Source organism: Schistocerca americana, chromosome 1 (genome assembly GCF_021461395.2).
Source record: "Schistocerca americana isolate TAMUIC-IGC-003095 chromosome 1, iqSchAmer2.1, whole genome shotgun sequence".
Classification (NCBI taxonomy): Eukaryota; Metazoa; Arthropoda; class Insecta; order Orthoptera; family Acrididae; genus Schistocerca; species Schistocerca americana.
Genome location: NC_060119.1, coordinates 1,044,268,003 through 1,044,286,819, shown reverse-complemented (window position 1 = coordinate 1,044,286,819; position 18,817 = coordinate 1,044,268,003).

The window sequence follows — 18,817 nt, the reverse complement described above, 5'->3', positions numbered from 1 at the left end:
GCGGTAGGTGGATCAAAACAAAATGTCCAGACACTCTGTGGCCAAAATGGTACTGAAACAGAGGATGACAGACTAAAGGCCGAAATACTAAATGTCTTTTTCCAAAGCTGTTTCACAGAGGAAGACTGCACTGTAGTTCCTTCTCTAGATTGTAGATATCGAAATAGACGACAGAGGGATAGAGAAACAATTAAAATCGCTCAAAAGAGGAAAGGCCGCTGGACCTGATGGGATACCAGTTCGATTTTACACAGAGTACGTGAAGGAACTTGCTCCCCTTCTTGCAGCGGTGTACCGTAGGTCTCTAGAAGAGCGTAGCGTTCCAAAGAATTGGAAAAGGGCACAGGTAATCCCCGTTTTCAAGAAGGGACGTCGAACAGATGTGCAGAACTATAGACCTATATCTCTAACGTCGATCAGTTGCAGAATTTTGGAACACGTATTATGTTCGAGTATGACGACTTTTCTGGAGACTAGGAACCTACTCTATAGGAATCAGCATGGGTTTCGAAAAAGACGATCGTGTGAAATCCAGCTCGCGCTATTCGTCCACGAGACTCAGAGGGCAATAGACACGGGTTCCCAGGCAGATGCCGTGTTTCTTGACTTCCGCAAGGCATTTGATGGCTCTGAGCACTATTGTGTGATTGGATTGAAGAGTTACTAGATAACAGAACGCAGCATGTCATTCTCAATGTAGAGAAGTCTTCCGAAGTAAGAGTGATTTCAGGTGTGCCGAAGGGGGGTGCCGTAGGACCGTTGCTATTCACAATATACATTAATGACCTTGTGGATGACATCGGAAGTTCACTGAGGCTTTTTGCGGATGATGCTGTGGTATGTCGAGAGGTTGTAACAATGGAAAAAAAAGGTTCAAATGGCTCTGAGCACTATGGGACTTAACTACTGTGGTCATGAGTCCCCTAGAACTTAGAACTACTTAAACCTAACCAACCTAAGGACATCACACACATCCATGCCCGAGGCAGGATTCGAACCTGCGACCGTAGCAGTCGCGCGGTTCTGCACTGCGCGCCTAGAACCGCTAGACCACCGCGGCCGGCTGTAACAATGGAAAATTGTACTGAAATGCAAGAGGATCTCAACGAATTGACGCATGGTGCAGGGAATGGCAATTGAATCTCAATGTAGACAAGTGTAATGTGCTGCGAATACATAGAAAGAAAGATCCCTTATCATTTAGCTACAATGTAGCAGGTCAGCAACTGGAAGCAGTTAATTCCATAAATTATCTGGGAGTACGCATTAGGAGTGTTTTAAAATGGAATGATCGTCGGTAAAGCAGATGCCAGACTGAGATTCATTGGAAGAATCCTAAGGAAATGCAATCCGAAAACAAAGGAAATAGGTTACAGTACACTTGTTCGCCCACTGCTTGAATACTGCTCAGCAGTGTGGGATCCGTACTAGATAGGGTTGATAGAAGAGATAGAGAAGATCCAACGGAGAGCAGCGCGCTTCGTTACAGGATCATTTAGTAATCGCGAAAGCATTACGGAGATGATAGATAAACTCCAGTGGTCGACTTTGCAGGAGAGACGCTCAGTAGCTCGGTACGGGCTTTTCTTGAAGTTTCGAGAACATACCCTCACCGAGGAGTCAAGCAGTATATTGCTCCCTCCTACGTATATCTCGCGAAGAGACCATGAGGATAAAATCAGTGAGATTAGAGCCCACACAGAGGCATACCGACAATCCTTCTTTCCACGAACAATACGAGACTGGAATAGAAGGGAAAACCGGTAGAGGTACTCAAGGTACCCTCCGCCACACACCGTCAAGTAGCTTGCGGAGTATGGATGTAGATATAATGAAATGGCGGGCACTCGCAAAGTAAATGACGTAAATGCTACCTCTCTCCCACCACTGGCAGCGGTCTACTAGCCAATTTAGAATCGTCCGTTTTCCGAGCGTGAACCTACAGACGTTGCGGAATTCACTTCATTGTACTGCACTTATAATAAAACGCACACACTTGACACACGTTATGATTTTTATCGGTGGCATCCAACGAACGTGTCATAACGTAAATTTTTTTCGATGTGTTTCTGTTCTTGGTTCAGCATCTGACTTCGTTGTTTGCATGTATCCCTGTTTTTGTACTGATATCTACCTTTCGAAGTGAAATAGTTACAATTCCGCTACTTGTGGTGTTTCTCTTAATTTGTCCACTCAGCTTTCATTGGCGTAAAGGCAGGGTTCATACTTCTTTGCCATTTACAAACTTTGATGAGATTCTAAAACGTTAAAGCTGTTTTAGTGTCAATTATGAGAATCATTTGTTCCTTTTTAACCTCGTATACCAACAACAGTAACGAAGCCACCTGGAAAACATGTGTGGTAAATGAATATCCGGTGTTAATATTACTGTATAGATACTGTCATTTCATTAAAAGAGAAGTTGAACATAGGTATAAAAGTGTATTAGAAAAATATGTATCGAAGTTACTGTTCGGGCATGATGTAGCCCTTTTTGTCGAAATTAAGGACTACTTTGTAAATTTAACTATTTGGCATAGACGAACTCTTGAAGTAGACAAGCAGACAGAAAAACAAACATCCTAACATAGAAGATTAGGAACATGGCTTACGATGGCGTGGGGTTGAGGGCCCATACAGTGCACTTCACGAATGAGAATAATCTGCCGCTTGGGGAAACCTTGGAGAAACCTTACACAATCGATGTCTCTGTTACTTCAGAGCTCTCCAACAAGAGATACTATGTAAATGACATGCCTGTCTATTTTTCAGATGCTAGCGACAGCCACATTTTCAGTTTTCCTCTTTCACTGAACTGGAGGCACCGGTTAAACAAATAGTGCAACTTCTGAACCTGCGTTCTTTTCTTAAGTAACCGAATGAAAAGTGTTATCGATGACCGCACCACTTCGACACTCTGAGGAAGACTGCTGTAAGACGGATATGTGAATGGGACCTGCCAAAAGAAGTATCAGATGACTTAACCCATCTTTCCTATTTTGTTCTTTGACAGTTTTCTTATTAAGGAGAATCATCAAGACTTTAAACATTATGAAATAATATGAATTTATTAAACGTACATTCAAGAATACATGCTGGTTTATTTATCAGATTCCTTGAGACTATGTGAGCCAATGCTACTTGTTAGAAGAACGAGGCAGTATATAGTTTACAAAACACTTACCTGAAAATTTATAATCGGAAGGATCAAAGAATTAATAAAACGCCAAAAATAATCGTAAGGGAGAATACGAATAAATAAATCCTTGCAAGAAAAAGTTCTGGAATACTGTGAAGAAATACTGTACGGAATAGAAGGAATGTGCCACAAGGAAACTGAAATGGTAGGTACCTACATTAGTGAGTGGTAGGGTGCTGGAGCAAATAAATTGATACAGTTTCAATTAGTTTACTTGACAATAGGATGAAACATCAACAAGATGTTTTAGCTCTCTTAATGTTCCAGGCGGACGCTTCAGGCAAATAATATACACCCTATTAATTTTTGCATTCTGGTAAACAATAATGAGGGTACAAGCAATAAAATTTGAAAAATAATTGCAACTATTAGCCCCCTTAGAAGGGAATAGAATAAAAAATGCATTAATTAAGTAAATGTCTTCCCGGTGGCGAATGTGTTTCAATTCAATTTGAAAACAGTTAGAAGTAGTAGCTCGCCTCAGTCGGCACCCAGAGAAGCAAAATTAAAAAAAAAATAGCATTTGGCTTCTAGTCGTGACAGCAGTTAGGTTAAACTGCCAAACCAAAGGACACCAGAATTTAACCGTCTGCCCCAGTTCGACAACAACGTTTCAAATGAGGTACTAAAACTTAGAAAGCATCTTTTGAATAGAAACGTTTAGCAAACAAGGCCCTCCACTGAGTTATTTGTTAATAATTTAAATCCGTTATAATATCAAGGCCTGTAAACTGTAAGAGGCTACCTGAAACACACCAGAAAAGCTTTAAAGAGTGCTTAGAGAAGCAAACAGAATTCAACCTGATTTAAAATTCACAAAGGAGATCAAACTTTAAGGCCTCAGCCAGTAAAACAGAAAATAAGGAATACACCAGAAAGTAACCACAAGACGGGCACCAGCTGAGAGGGCACAAGAATCAAAATATAAAAACCAGTTAAAGCGGAAGTGGCACAGAACATGTCGAAAGCCAAATAATGATAAACGTGAATGGTACTTCTGCCAGTGCCTACGGCCTCATGCAATTTTACCTCCAATGTAAACACAAACAAAATATGTTATATATGGATAATGTCAACTAGTAGCCTACTGCATGTACAGGGTTATTACAAATGATTGAAACGATTTCACAGCTCTACAATAACTTTATTATTTGAGATATTTTCACAATGCTTTGCACACACATACAAAGACTCAAAAAGTTTTTTTAGGCATTCACAAATGTTCGATATGTGCCCCTTTAGTGATTCGGCAGACATCAAGTCGATAATCGAGTTTCTCCCACACTCGGCGCAGCAAGTCCCCATCAATGAGTTCGAAAGCATCGTTGATGCGAGCTCGCAATTCTGGCACGTTTCTTGGTAGAGGAGGTTTAAATACTGAATCTTTCACAGAACCCCACAGAAAGAAATCGCATGGGGTTAAGTCGGGAGAGCGTGGAGGCCATGACATGAATTGCTGATCATGATCTTCACCACGACCGATCCATCGGTTTTCCAATCTCCTGTTTAAGAAACGCCGAACATCATGATGGAAGTGCGGTGGAGCACCATACTGTTGAAAGATGAAGTCGGCGCTGTCGGTCTCCAGTTGTGGCATGAGCCAATTTTCCAGCATGTCCAGATACATGTGTCCTGTAACGTTTTTTTCGCAGAAGAAAAAGGGGCCGTAAACTTTAAACTGTGAGATTGCACAAAACACGTTAACTTTTCGTGAATTGCGAATTTGCTTCACGAATGCGTGAGGATTCTCTACCGCCCAGATTCGCACATTGTGTCTGTTCACCTCACCATTAAGAAAAAATGTTGCTGCATCACTGAAAACAAGTTTCGCACTGAACGCATCCTCTTCCATGAGCTGTTGCAACCGCGCCGAAAATTCAAAGCGTTTGACTTTGTCATCGGGTGTCAGGACTTGTAGCAATTGTAAACGGTAAGGCTTCTGCTTTAGCCTTTTCCGTAAGATTTTCCAAACCGTCGGCTGTGGTACGTTTAGATCCCTGCTTACTTTATTCATCGACTTCCGCGGGCTACGCGGGAAACTTGCCCGCACGCGTTCAACCGTTTCTTCGCTCACTGCAGGCCGACCCGTTGATTTCCCCTTACAGAGGCATCCAGAAGCTTTAAACTGCGCATACCATCGCCGAATGGAGTTAGCAGTTGGTGGATCTTTGTTGAACTTCGTCCTGAAGTGTCGTTGCACTGTTATGACTGACTGATGTGAGTGCAATTCAAGCACGACATACGCTTTCTCGGCTCGTGTCGCCATTTTGTCTCACTGCGCTCTCGAGCGCTCTGGCGCCAGAAACCTGAAGTGCGGCTTCAGCCGAACAAAACTTTATGAGTTTTTCTATGTATCTGTAGTGTGTCGTGACCATATGTCAATGAATGGAGGTACAGTGAATTTATGAAAAGCGCTTCAATCATTTGTAATAGCCCTGTATATTGACAAGGCAACCCTGCGCCAAATGTGAGGCAGAGCTTTATAAAAATGAACAAGAAGTAATACATGCTGATCACCCGAACGGGGGGAACCAATGCGCCCACACATGTCGGCATCGCACAGTTTGACGGCTCAATATGTCTCGATTACTAGGATGGTAGAACCTTACGGCTGAACAATGGGATTTTCCTAAATTCCCCTACGCGCTTGCTGATGGCTGTAAATCATATGTTGACTGTTTGCACGGTGTTCGTGGATGAAATTAAAACCGCCACAGTCCCCCTGTCCACCAAGCAAAGCAGCGAATTTCAGAGACTCGCTGCCGTGCTGCCCAAGCAAGAAGCAAACAGCCAATTACAACTGCGTGGCAACCCCGTTAACAGTCAACACGTTCGTCTCGATACTCCAAGCGGACCCAGTTGCCGAAGACAGTCCCTCGATCGTTACACTGAGCCCTATACAAAATGTTGCCCACATGTCGCAGTACCGCAGTAGACGCTCAACCAACCTCACAGCCGTAACTCGTGCAAGAGCGTATATCCTCAACAAGCACTACGTCGTTGCCGCTAGCGCAACGTCGGACCCACAGTTACCAGGTAACGGGTCAAAAGACGTTAAACTAGAGGGGCAGATCTCAATAAAGACTCTAGCGCGATTCGGATCTGAATACTCGGGATTTAACATTTAGTTTTCGCCGTTATGCTGGAATCTCATAGAGAAGGGAAACTGCTGAATAGTGCTCTCCTATTTGTACTGCAGCGGCGCGCTCAGGGCAAGTGCTCGTTGCTGTAAGTTATGTTCGTTGCAGTAATCAGCTGGTACAGTATTTCATCATCGCACCTGCCTCGGTAGACCAGTACTAGCACTCGCTCCATGACCTGTGGTATTTGCAAAATCCAGGACGCTTCTGTACCATTCCCAGGGGATTATGTGATACCTAGGAGGTGTGCTTGTCAACACGTCCACCTCTCGCGCATGCAGATGCTGGCCATTAAGCTGGCCAGAGGCAGCAAATCGGTGTTCACTGGGGATAAATTCTAGTGTCCGGTACCACCCGGCGGCTTTGACCAAAGACGTCATATGTAAGGCAAAGATGCTGCAATGGACAATCTATGAATGGGACGGATCATAATCGTAAACTAACGAATGTAGCATGCCATAAAATAATACTTTTAACGCGACTATTACTTACGCGCGAATTTCATTTAAACGAGTTGAAGATGAATGAAGTAAATAAGAACAAGAGAGCAATTACGAGTGCATATATTATATTATATTTTCCACACGTACTACAAAAACGATCTAAATAATGAACCGTCGAATAGTTGTGATCGATAACTAGAAACAACCTATGCAGGAGGTCATTTCCAGTTACCGATTCCAATATTATTGTTTGTTGCGCAAAAATCATATAACATATCAGAAACGTGCTTAAAAAAATGATCTTAGAGAACAAAATAATACGAGTAGACTTTCAAAACATGAAAATCTTTACACACTTTACTGCACACGCAAAGAAATAAAACGCAAAAATGACCAAACCCTGGAACCGATAACTGTACTACATGAAAGTCACACCTGCTACAGTAACTCCAAAACAACACCCAGTAAGACTGATACATCAGGAATGAAAGCAAAATTAAGAGCAGTGTAGCAGAAACATCGAAAAGGAAAATTAAAAGTGGCTACATAATAAGAAACTTACTCCATACGAACTTCCAAAGGAGTCAAAGATCGAGGCTGACAAGAACGAAATAAGGAGATAACAAGAAATAATAATGTTAGAAGGTCAAACTGTAACTAAAGAAGCAAAATCCAGAATAACTAATGAAAAAATAATAGGAAACACAAACTAACAGGCATGAATGCTATACCACCTAAATCATTTCTTCCCTGCCACCCGCCCTCAATCAGACACAAAATTTTGAAATAAAAAAAAAAAAAAAAAAACGAAACCACGAGTCAGTCACATAAACCCTCCGGAAGAGACACAGCAATGTCCCTCGACCCACTATTGTAACCAGAAAATATTAAAATGACATAAAAACCTCCCTCCAGATAAACCAAAAAAGTAGCAGTCACGCAATACAGTACCATAAAAAATATAACGTAAAGCAAGAAAAAAGTATCAGACCCACCAACACCTAACTAACAAAACGAGGCTGATACATTTTGCTGACTACTTTCATAAAGGCAAGAAATAAACAATAACCTTTAGAAATACTCTTCCTCCAACAGCATTCATCTAAAAGGCCTTGCAACATTGAAATACTTCCCTTTCCCCGCCCGACAACAGGTTTTACAGCCCCCAATACCCCTCGATAGTATTAGTACATGCCCCCGTCTTATAATCTTTTAAGTGAATATTGTGATTCACAATCAAATGATGATAACCCATTTCACCCAACCCCTTGTACGAAGAAAACTCATCCAACATGACTACAGAACCTTCTTCCACATATTCTTCTATTAAAGATGTCAAGACTTACTTTGTTCGATTTGGCACAACCCTAAATTCATCAGCACAATCTCCTCCAGAAACTAATACTCCAAAATCCCAAAGCCCAACAACCTCGTGCCCCCTTTCGTACTTTCTCTTTCCAAAATGTGGCTCATCTACTTCAACTATAACCCCCGCCGAACTCCCCCCCTCCCCACAATGGCCCCCTATACTTCATAAATTCCCCGCAGACATCTCTACAAAATGAGAATCCGTCGACTACAGTGCCACACGAATCCCCTGCTTCATGCGTGATAGATTTCCGAAATATTCATAGCAAAAATAGTAGGTTAGCATGACAATTACTTCTAAATTCAGCCTCGATCTTTCGAACCACGTCTCCCGGCATATGAATCTCCATATGTCATCTTTTCTGCATCTCCACATGTACTCGTCGGAAGTTTGTGATGACCCAACCTTCGTCAAAACCATATAATTTCCACAGACACTGCACTTGCAAAATTCAGCAATGACGCCGAATGATTGCAAAAATTTTATAGTTGATTTACGGTCACTCATTTTCTGAAGCAGAATTTTCCCAGTAAAAACAACTGACTCATCCATAACGAACAGCGTGAGAAATCAAGACATGAATCACGACTACTTATAAATCACGACTAATTTCATTAACAAAAGATGCCTAAAACAAATTACGAGATGAAAACAAAAGAATCTACATCGAATTTTTAATATACGCACGTAACGAGGAAATCTAGAGAAATCATTTAACGTTCATCGACAGCAATTTGCGGCACAAACAAAATAATATCACACGTAACGTCATTGGTCAAAGCCGATGGGTGGTATCGGAAACTAGAATTGACCCTCGCTTGGGGGCAGGCTAGCACCGTGTGACCGGTGAGACACCGACACTTTGCTTTCGGATAAGACCGTGATCTTTTTGTCATAATGTTGGCCAATGAGAGACAAAGAATCTTTTAAAATTACCTCGGTATATAATGATACCACGTCAAAAATCCCCAGCACATCCGTTCGGACGGAAGTTACGTCAACAATGGTTCCAAAAGGTGGACCAAATTGTGTGTGTAGTCTGTCTAAATGACACGAGACGAGAAGGTATTGTGAAAGCACGTTTTTATCATAATATCAACTGCACTGCGTCTGACAAGGCAAACTACTAACATTTAATTTCGCCCTTAGTGTTACAACACGAGAGGCAGGCAGTTTAGAGAGGAATTGTACTGATTACTATTTTGGAACAGTACATTAATAGTTTACATTTAGAAAGTGCGGCCCCAGCTCGGAAATAATTGAATAACGTCATAGTTACCGCCAAGGGCTTCTGATAAAATTTATTTATTTAGCAATTAGTTTCGGTGCACAGAGCATCATCAAGTTCATAAGAGCACTTACAACATGATATTCGGCGATATAAAATTAGTATTTCGAATGCCTCGGTTCCTCGCGTTAATGCTGGTTTTTGATGTTGCGAGAATGAGTAACCTGTCTGGCACAATTTGTGATCGCCGATATAATTTATATTACAATATGGCGTCAGTGACGAATACATGGATTTTATTATCTGACACCAATGCATTTACGTCGCCTAATAAGATATTGTTGATGCTTTTATGAACCTCATGATGGACTGTGGACGGAAACTGGTTGTTAAATAAGAAAATATTATAAGCAGCTTATGGTGTTTATCGTGACGTTTTTCTTATAAATTCCTGTTGATAGCTTTACATTATTTTTCAAGTATATTCTGTTTCAAGTACTTTTGCTTCAATCCTGTCAAAATGCAATTTGGTAAGTGAATAGACAACACTTACCATAAAAATTGGTCTGGCTCATATTTATAAGGAAATGGAGACATGTAAATTTGATAGATTTCATTTTAACAGCATTTGATTAAATTCATATTGTTAGTTTCTCAAGGCAAAAGTAAATTCAATCTTACAACAATATTTAATTTCATTTCTCTTAGAATAGCTTTCGTAACATCGATGAATAAAAAGAAAGACTATAAATATCTTGTGGGTTCATTCTTGTACTAAAAACGCATGTTATATTTAGTCAGAGATAAACTCATTGACTATTTATTCAAAATTTGTTCCCTCAGTGCTTCCGAGCGAATTTAGAAGACATAATTATTTTCAGACGGAAAGTATGTAACGTTAGGTTTTTTTTTATCTTAGCTCAGCTGTAAATAATGACAGTGGTTTTGTGGAAAAATCTAATCATCAAAAAGTTTAATTAACGTAGAGTGAAATGAAAAGTTAAATGAAGTTTCTAGAGGGAACGACTCCTCTAAATTTAAGATAGAATTGACAATAATCAAACGTCTTCACACGCAGTTAAATTTTATAAAACTATTCAATTTAAGTAAAAGCAGTTTCCGAAGTGTAAAATTTATTAATCTTCTCGAGTTCATAATTACGACATATTGAAGGTTGTAGTCACAACTTAACAGATGCGACTTTCCACTCGCAATAAGAGACGATAAAAGTGTACGATATTTGGAAGTAGGAAAGGAGTAGACAGGCAATGTAGAGTGCTTGTGGAGTGTACAGACCATGTAGATATAGAAACATTTCCGTACTGGTATTATGTACGAATATAATACTCCGTTATCTAACTTTCAACATAACCATCGGTAAATAATGGACATTCTGTGAAAGTGGATAAGACTTAGATTATTCAAACGTTGACGCATCTCACCGGTAGCTCATTTTGCCACTTTATACTCCCACGTGTTGAATCTTGACATCAACTGCCAAAATCTTTACAGGCAAATATTTCTTACGCATGAATGTTATCAGTGAATGTGCCAAAGTATCCTACTGCCACGACTGGAACTGTGTGGACCAGAATTATTGTACAATGAACAAATTTACTTTCGGCTTTTGTTTTATTTTTCGCTCTCGTTTGTACAAAAACATGTGTAATTTTCGTTTCGTTGATAAATCACTATCCTCACTCCCGATATCGACATTAGGGTTGATTTTTCTAGGCGTGAACTCAACCATACACACATGATAACGTTCCAGTCAGCTTACATGTGTCAGCTGTAGGCCTGTTGTTCACATCTTAGCGAACAAATCCTAACATAGAAATCAGACCTGAAGACGATGATCTGTTAGCCATAACCTGTAAACCATTGGTATTTTTGCGATGCAGACGGGAATACGAAAGAATATTTGAAATGCAGTGATCACTGTTTTCTCCAATGATTGTTGCATCATTTGAAAATTTACTTTCTCTGGAAAATACTTTACGAAGAAATTTATAAGCACTTGAAAGTCACAACAACGGAGATTGTTTAATGTACGTGGTATCGTGTTAACATTAGTATTTGCCTCCGCAACTGAAGCACAGATACTACAACACTATTTTATTATTTGTTGATTTATTTAACCTGCACTGATTAAGGCCATCGTGCCCTCTCTTACATGGACCAGGGTTTCACATATACAGCACCTTTTTTTACATCACAGATACCTGATTTTAGTACAACAAACAGTATTAAAGTGATTTCAGTGTCTACAGTGACAATGTGAGTAAATAATACTGACTACGAGCTAATAAAGTTAACATTGGTAGTACTTCTGCTACCGTTGCTACTGCCACTAATCGTATTTAACAACAACAACAATAATAATAATAATAATCTTAGTAACAATATAACAATAATGATACCAGGAGATATAAAAAGAATTTATAGAAGAAGAGAATAGATGTCTTCTGATACAGCGAGTTCTGGATAAAGGAAATTTAAGGAGACTGCTCAAGCTGAGAATACTGGGAAATGAAGATCTGAATGGAAAGAAGGATTTACTGGGGTTACGAGCACATACAGGGGCAATAATAATCATTATTATTGCTTCAGCAGGTATGTCATCAGCTGTCTTGAAGCCAAAGATGTTATTCAGTTCCCTAAACTTGTGCGGCAAGTTATTCCAGAGATGGGTTCCTGTTGCTGAGGAGGATTTCGAGGAAGTGGCTGAAGGATTGAGCAGAACAGAAAGGATTTTGCTCTTGTTAAGTTTGAGGAGAGGTACAAGGAACAGTGTATGGTTGGTAAGGCAGTAGAGAAGGCAGAGGGTATGCAAATCTTTGCACTTGTCTACAAGCAGCCAGAACAGTTGAGCATATCTTACTGAAATGTGATCAAAGAGTCAAACATCACAAATATAACAAGCATAGATAATCATAACCAGTTCCAGGCACCGTGAGCCTTCCTGGGAAAGAACTTGCAGCATATATCGCTGTAATCAATAACTGGAAGCAGAACTATTTGTACGAGATTCCTTTTCAGGTCAAGAGGGAAGAGCTTTTTATATTTGTGGATGGCAAGCAGATATCTTGTAGCCTTCTTGCACATTTGAGCTACGTGCCCAGCCACTTTAGATTTTCAACAATCATTACTCCTAGACTCTTTGGTAAGGGAGAGAAGTCGATATCTATTCCATTTACTGTTAATGATAGTAGAGATTCCCGCTATTTCGGGCTAATATGCCTAGAACAACCAACCAGTATCTCTTGAGTATTGAATGGATTTAGCTTTAAACATATATCCTGCGCTCGTTTTTATAGTGCAGACAGGTTGGTATTGAGATCCTTGTCAAATGTATTCCGTTTTATTGTTTTAACCGATGACACATCATTGACACGCAGTGAAAAGAGTATACGACCTAGTACCGAACCGTGGGGGACGCCTGATACTACCGTCCTCCATTGTGACTTAATGGTGTCAGAGCTGGCGAGACGCCAGGTACGAACCGAACCACTGCGCTGCACTGTGCGATAAGTTTAGGCTGTTAAGTTTGGCAAGTAAAATGTTGAAGTTTACAGTGTCAAATGATTTTCCTGAAGTCTAGAAAGCACGCGACAGTACCCTCTTGCGTATCCATGGGAAGCTTACGGTTGAGATAGATGTTGCGCTTCGATGTTAACGGAAACCTGGTTGGTATTCGTCTAGTACGAGGGTACTTCGGAAAGTAAAGATCCACAGAACGCCAGCGGAACAGAAGAGTTTTGGCGAGCAAGTTGGCAACACTGGTGTTAACCTTGAACCGTTAGCTTCCCCCTCGCGGTCATTCGGCAGCTGAACGTTGCTTCTGGTTGGAGTAGGTCTTGTTTAAAATGGCTGCGCCGATTCAGAATCCCGCCAAATGCGAAGTGCGCTCCGTCATACGTTTTCTTGGTGCAAAAGGTCACCGACCAGCGGATTTCACAGAGAAATTGTTTCTGTTTATGGGAACATTATGAATCGACAAAATGTAACCAAATGGTGTCGTCATTTCTCTGAAGGTAGGACCGATGTTCATGACGAACAAAGAACAGGTAGGCCATCTGTGATCTCTGATGCCCTTCTTCAGAGAACGGAGGAAGCAATTCGTGCGAATAGACGTCTCACATTGAACTAATTGCATCAGATCATACCGGATGTGTCAATGACAACTCTTTATGGCGTTGTGACTGTCGAGTTAGGGTACAGGAAATTGTGTGCACGCTGGGTTCCAAAATTGTTAACGGAAGAACACAAAAACAAAAGGATGGGCTTTGCACTGGACTTCCTCACACGCTATGCTGAAGCAGGTGATGAGTTCCTTGATCACATTGTGACAAGTGACGAGACGTGGGTGTATCACCATACACCTGAATCCAAGCAACAATCGATGCAATGGCGCCATTCGAATTCACCAGAATCCGAAGAATGCAAAACGTCGATTTCAGCGAAGAAAGTCGTGGCTTCTGTTTTTTGGGACAGACAAGGCATTCCTCTGTTGGAATTTATGCCTCCTGGAACGACAGTTAATACTGCTGCATATTGCCAGACTTTGAAACGTCTTCGAAGTGCAATTCAAAACAAACGCAGGGGAATGCTGACAAGTGGAGTACGTTAGCTTCGTGACAACGCTCGGCCTCACACAGCGCTCGTAACCAAAGCACTACTGGGAGAATTCAAATCGGACATATTGGACCATCCGCCATACAGCCCCGACCTTCCACCCACCGCCTTCCATGTCTTCCGTTACCTGAATTCACATCTTGGTGCACGACGGTGAAGAGATCGAAGATGAAGCTGAAATGTGGTTCCGACAACAGGCGGCAACCGTCTACGACTGTGGGACACAGAAGCTTGTGCACCGACTAAACAAATGTTTGGATAACGCGGGTGATTATGCCGAAAAGTAACCAATAAGCCAGTTAATAAGATGTAACTGACGTTTTCTAAATAAATGTTCTATTTAAGGACTGCGAGCCATTGTATCTTTACTTTTCGAAATGCCCTCGTAGATTGATCGTAATTAGGTAGTTTGTTAGCTGGTCGTAGACAACACATTATAAGGTTTTGGCCAGTCAGGAAGAATGGTTTAACTGATACCTGTTCCCAGGCCTTAGGAATAACACTCCTGGTTAAGGAGTGGTGGAAGATATAAGTTATAGCGGGGAAAGGTTTATCATTTTGACTGGAATGTCATCGTGTTCAGTAAATGCTGCTCTTATACCCATGACAACTTTTCTGACAGTATTGCAAGTAACATACTTTAGATAGAATGTTTCGTGGACACAATTGTTTACCTCCATGAAGTAATTAACGAGTCTCTATTTCTGTCACGGATATATGATGCAAATATAGATCCCCCTCAGAAGGTAAACATATGTCATAACAGAAAGTGGAATTTAACGTTAACTCTATCATTAGCAACTATTACAGTGAAATGGAGGAACTTATATCTACAGACAAATAACTAAGTTCTTCTTTGCCTTCGTTATATTTTACGTTTAGGGATTCTTGTGGTCTCTTTTAAATAAAAGGCAGCTGAAAGATCCACTTTAATTAAATCCAGTTTTACATTGGTCTGTTCGCTGTCTTCGAATTCTCGTTTGCCTACCAGTTACGTAGGGAAAACAGACGCGGGCTTCGGGCAACTGCTTTGTAATGCAGCTCCTGGGAATTAATTCCGGTGACCTCAGAGTTCCAGAGATATCAAAGGCCTCAAGTTCGCTCCCTAGTTCACAGGCATCGCCTCCAGGTTTAGCCTTGCCTCGGAATGAACTGGAGGTTGTGGCCAAATCTCGAGGCAAACGGTTCATTGTGGTTGCGGTACCGGGTAGTTGGAGATATGACAAATAAGACTCAGTACGACTGAAGTGTTGGATGCATAATTATGTAATACCGTCGTTGTGTGGTTTTTTAAGGTCATATTGGACAAAGACCCCAAGGAACCAAGGGTCGTACCGTAACTACAATCACTACGCAGGGTTATCTGTCAGAAGCCAGACAAAATGGGCTTCCTGAAGAGGGGCAGCAGTCCTTCCAGTAGCTGCAGGAGCAACAGTCTAGATGACTCAATGACCTGGTCTTGTTACATGAACCAACACTGCCATGCTTTGCTGGTAATAAATCACAGCCGTGATTTTTCACGAGGGCATGTAACTCCACGGTCTGGCTAAATGATGATGACATTCTCTTGAGTAAAATATTTCGGAAGTAAAATAGTCCACCATAAAGATATCCCGAAGGGTCGGAGAGGGGAATTTAGATTCCTTAATCGGGCAATTACGTTAAAAAGTTTTGAACGGGAAAAGAATAGTTTGAGAGCAGATGTAGTGGGTATTAGTGAAGTTCGGTGGGAAGAGGAACAGGACTTCTCGTCGGGTAAGTACAGGAGTATAAATACAATATCAAACAGCGGTAGTGTAGGAGTGTGTCTAATAATTAATAAGCAAACAGGAATGCGATTACTATGAACAACATAGTGAACGCGTCACTGTAGCTAAGATACACACGAAGTCCATGCCCAGTACAATAGTACCGTTTTATATGAAAAGAAGCTCCTCAGATGATGAAGATACTGAAGAAATGTATGATGAGAACAACGACAATTTAGATAGTCAATGGAGGCTATTATTTAATTGTAATGGATGACTAATATTCGATACAAGGAAAAGGAAGGGAAGGGAAAATAGTAGGTAAATATGAAATGGCGGAAAGGAATGAAAGAGGAAGCCGCCTAATGAAGTTTTGCACACGAAATAATTTAATCATTGCTAACATTTGGTTTGAATCATAAACGATAGCTACATACGTAGAAGAGATGTGGAGACATCGGAAGGTTTCATAGTGATTACGTAATGGTAAATAATTTAATCATTGCTAACATTTGGTTTGAATCGTAAACGATAGCTACATATGTAGAAGAGATGTGGAGACATCGGTAGGTTTCATAGTGATTACATAATGGTAAGATAGATTTTACGGATCACGATTTTAAATTATAAAACTTTCCAGGGGCAGATAAAGACTGGAGTCATATTTTATTGGTTATCGACGGCAGAGTAAAAGTGAAGAAATTGCAAAACAGCAGGAAATTATGGAGACTGGACTTGGATAAGTTGGGAAAAAAAAGAGAGGTTGGTGAGGTTTTCAGAAGGAGCAAGAGGATGAATTGGCTACAACATGGGAAAGGAATTCAGTAGAAGACGAATAGGTAACTTTGAAGAATTAAATAGTGAAGATAGAGGATCAAATAAGTAAAAAGACAAAGTCTAGCAGTAATACTTTAATTTCACAGAAGATACTGAATTTAATTGATAACATGAGAAAATATAAAAATACAGCAAATGAAGCGGGTGAAACAGAATATAAACTATTAAAATTGAGATTGGCTGGAATTGCAAAATGGCTAGAAGACAAATGAAAAGATATAGTAGAAGATATCACTGGAGCACAGATAGATACAACCTACAGTAAAATTAAAGGGGCCTTTGGAGAAAGGAGAAGCAGATGGATGACTATCAAGCGTTCAGACGGAAAACGGGTACTAAAAAAAGAAGGAACAGCTGAAAGTTGGAATGATTACATACAGGGCCAATGCAAGGGAGATGGACTTGAAAGCGATATTATAGAACAGGGAGAGGACGTAGATGAAAATGAGATGGGAGACACGACACTGCGAGAAGAATTTGACAGAACACTGAAAGACCTCAGTCGAAACAAGGTCCCTGCAGTAGAATACATTCTGACAGAACTACTAATAACCTTGGGGGAGTCAGCAGTGGCAGACGTATGTCACCTGGTAGGTAATATCTATAAGACCGGCAAATTCCTTCAGACTTCAAGAAAAACGTAACAATTCCCATTTCGAAGAAACGAGGTGCTGGCAAATGTGAATATATCAGAACTATCAGTTTAATTAAGCTATGGTTCCAAAAGAATATCACGAATTCTTTACAGAAGAATGGAAAAACTGATAGAATCTGACATCTGGGAATACCAGTTTGGATTCTGGAGAAATGCAGGAACACGAGAGTTGATACCGACCCTGTGACTTCTCTTATAAGGTAGGTTAAGGAAAGGCAAACCTACAGTTATAACATTTGTGAACATAGAGAAATCTTTTGACAATGTTGACTGGAATACTTTCTTTGAAATTCGGAATTAGCGCGGATGAAATACAAGGAGTGATAAGCTATTTACAACTTGTACAGAAGCCAGACGGCAGTTATAAAGAGTCGGCGGGCGTGAAAGGGAACCAGTGGTTGAGAAGGGAGTGAGATAGTGTTGTATCCTATCCCCGATGTTATTCAAGCAGTACATTAAACAAAAAGTAAAGAAAACCGAAGAAAAATTTGCTACAGAAATTAAAATTCGGGGAGAAGGAATAAAAACTTTGAGGTTTGCCAATAACATTGCAGCTCTCTCAGACACAGCAAAGAACTTGGAAGATCAGTTGAACGGAGTGGATGTGTCTTGAAAGGAGGATATAAGATGTGCATCTAAAAGATGAGCAGCTAAACGAACATAATGGAACGTAGTTGAATTAAATCAGATGACGCTCAGAGAATTATGAAACGCAGAAGAGTAGCAAAGTAGTGCCATAAAGACACCCAGAAGGAAGGCGATCATGCTGAATAACTTACAAAGTCTGCTATTTGCTGAATTGGTCGCAAACTATGGAACTTTATAGAAAGTAAAAACATATATTCCTTCATTTATTAATCCACTTTTATGCGATTTTCGACATCATCAGAAACCTGGTTCAGATACAAACGAGACGATTACATAGTTACATGGTTGACTTGTAGTCTTCTCACGTTCTTTACAAGACAACCATGCACCGATGAAATCCTCTGATTTTTACCTGAACCAGGATTCTACTGGTGGCTGACGCCGAAATATGTGAAAATGGATTAACTGATAAATGAATAGTAGGTTTTACTTTTTCTGCATTACAGTTTCTTCATCCGCGTTTAATTCAGAAAATTGCAGCCTACCTAAATGGTAGAAGAGTTTTGATATTTAGGCAGCAAAACACCTAGAAACAGGTGAAATAGAGGGGATACAAGATACAGAGCGGCAATTGCAAGAAAAGCGTTTCCGAAGAAGGGAAATTTGTTAACATCGAATATAGATTTCAATGTTTGGAAACCTTTCTGAAGGTGTTTATCTGGACTCTAATCATGTACGGAAGTTTACTACGCAGGATAACAGTTCAGACGAGAAATGAAGCTTTTGAAACGAAGCTTTACAGAAGAATACTGAAGATGAGAAGGGTTGATCATCTAACTAATTAGGAAGTACTAAATACAACTGAGGAGAAAAGAAATTTATGGTACAACCATACTAAAAGAAGGGATCGGTTGATAAAACACATAGTGAGACATCAAGGGACCTCCAGTTTAGTATTGGAGGGAAGCGTGGGGG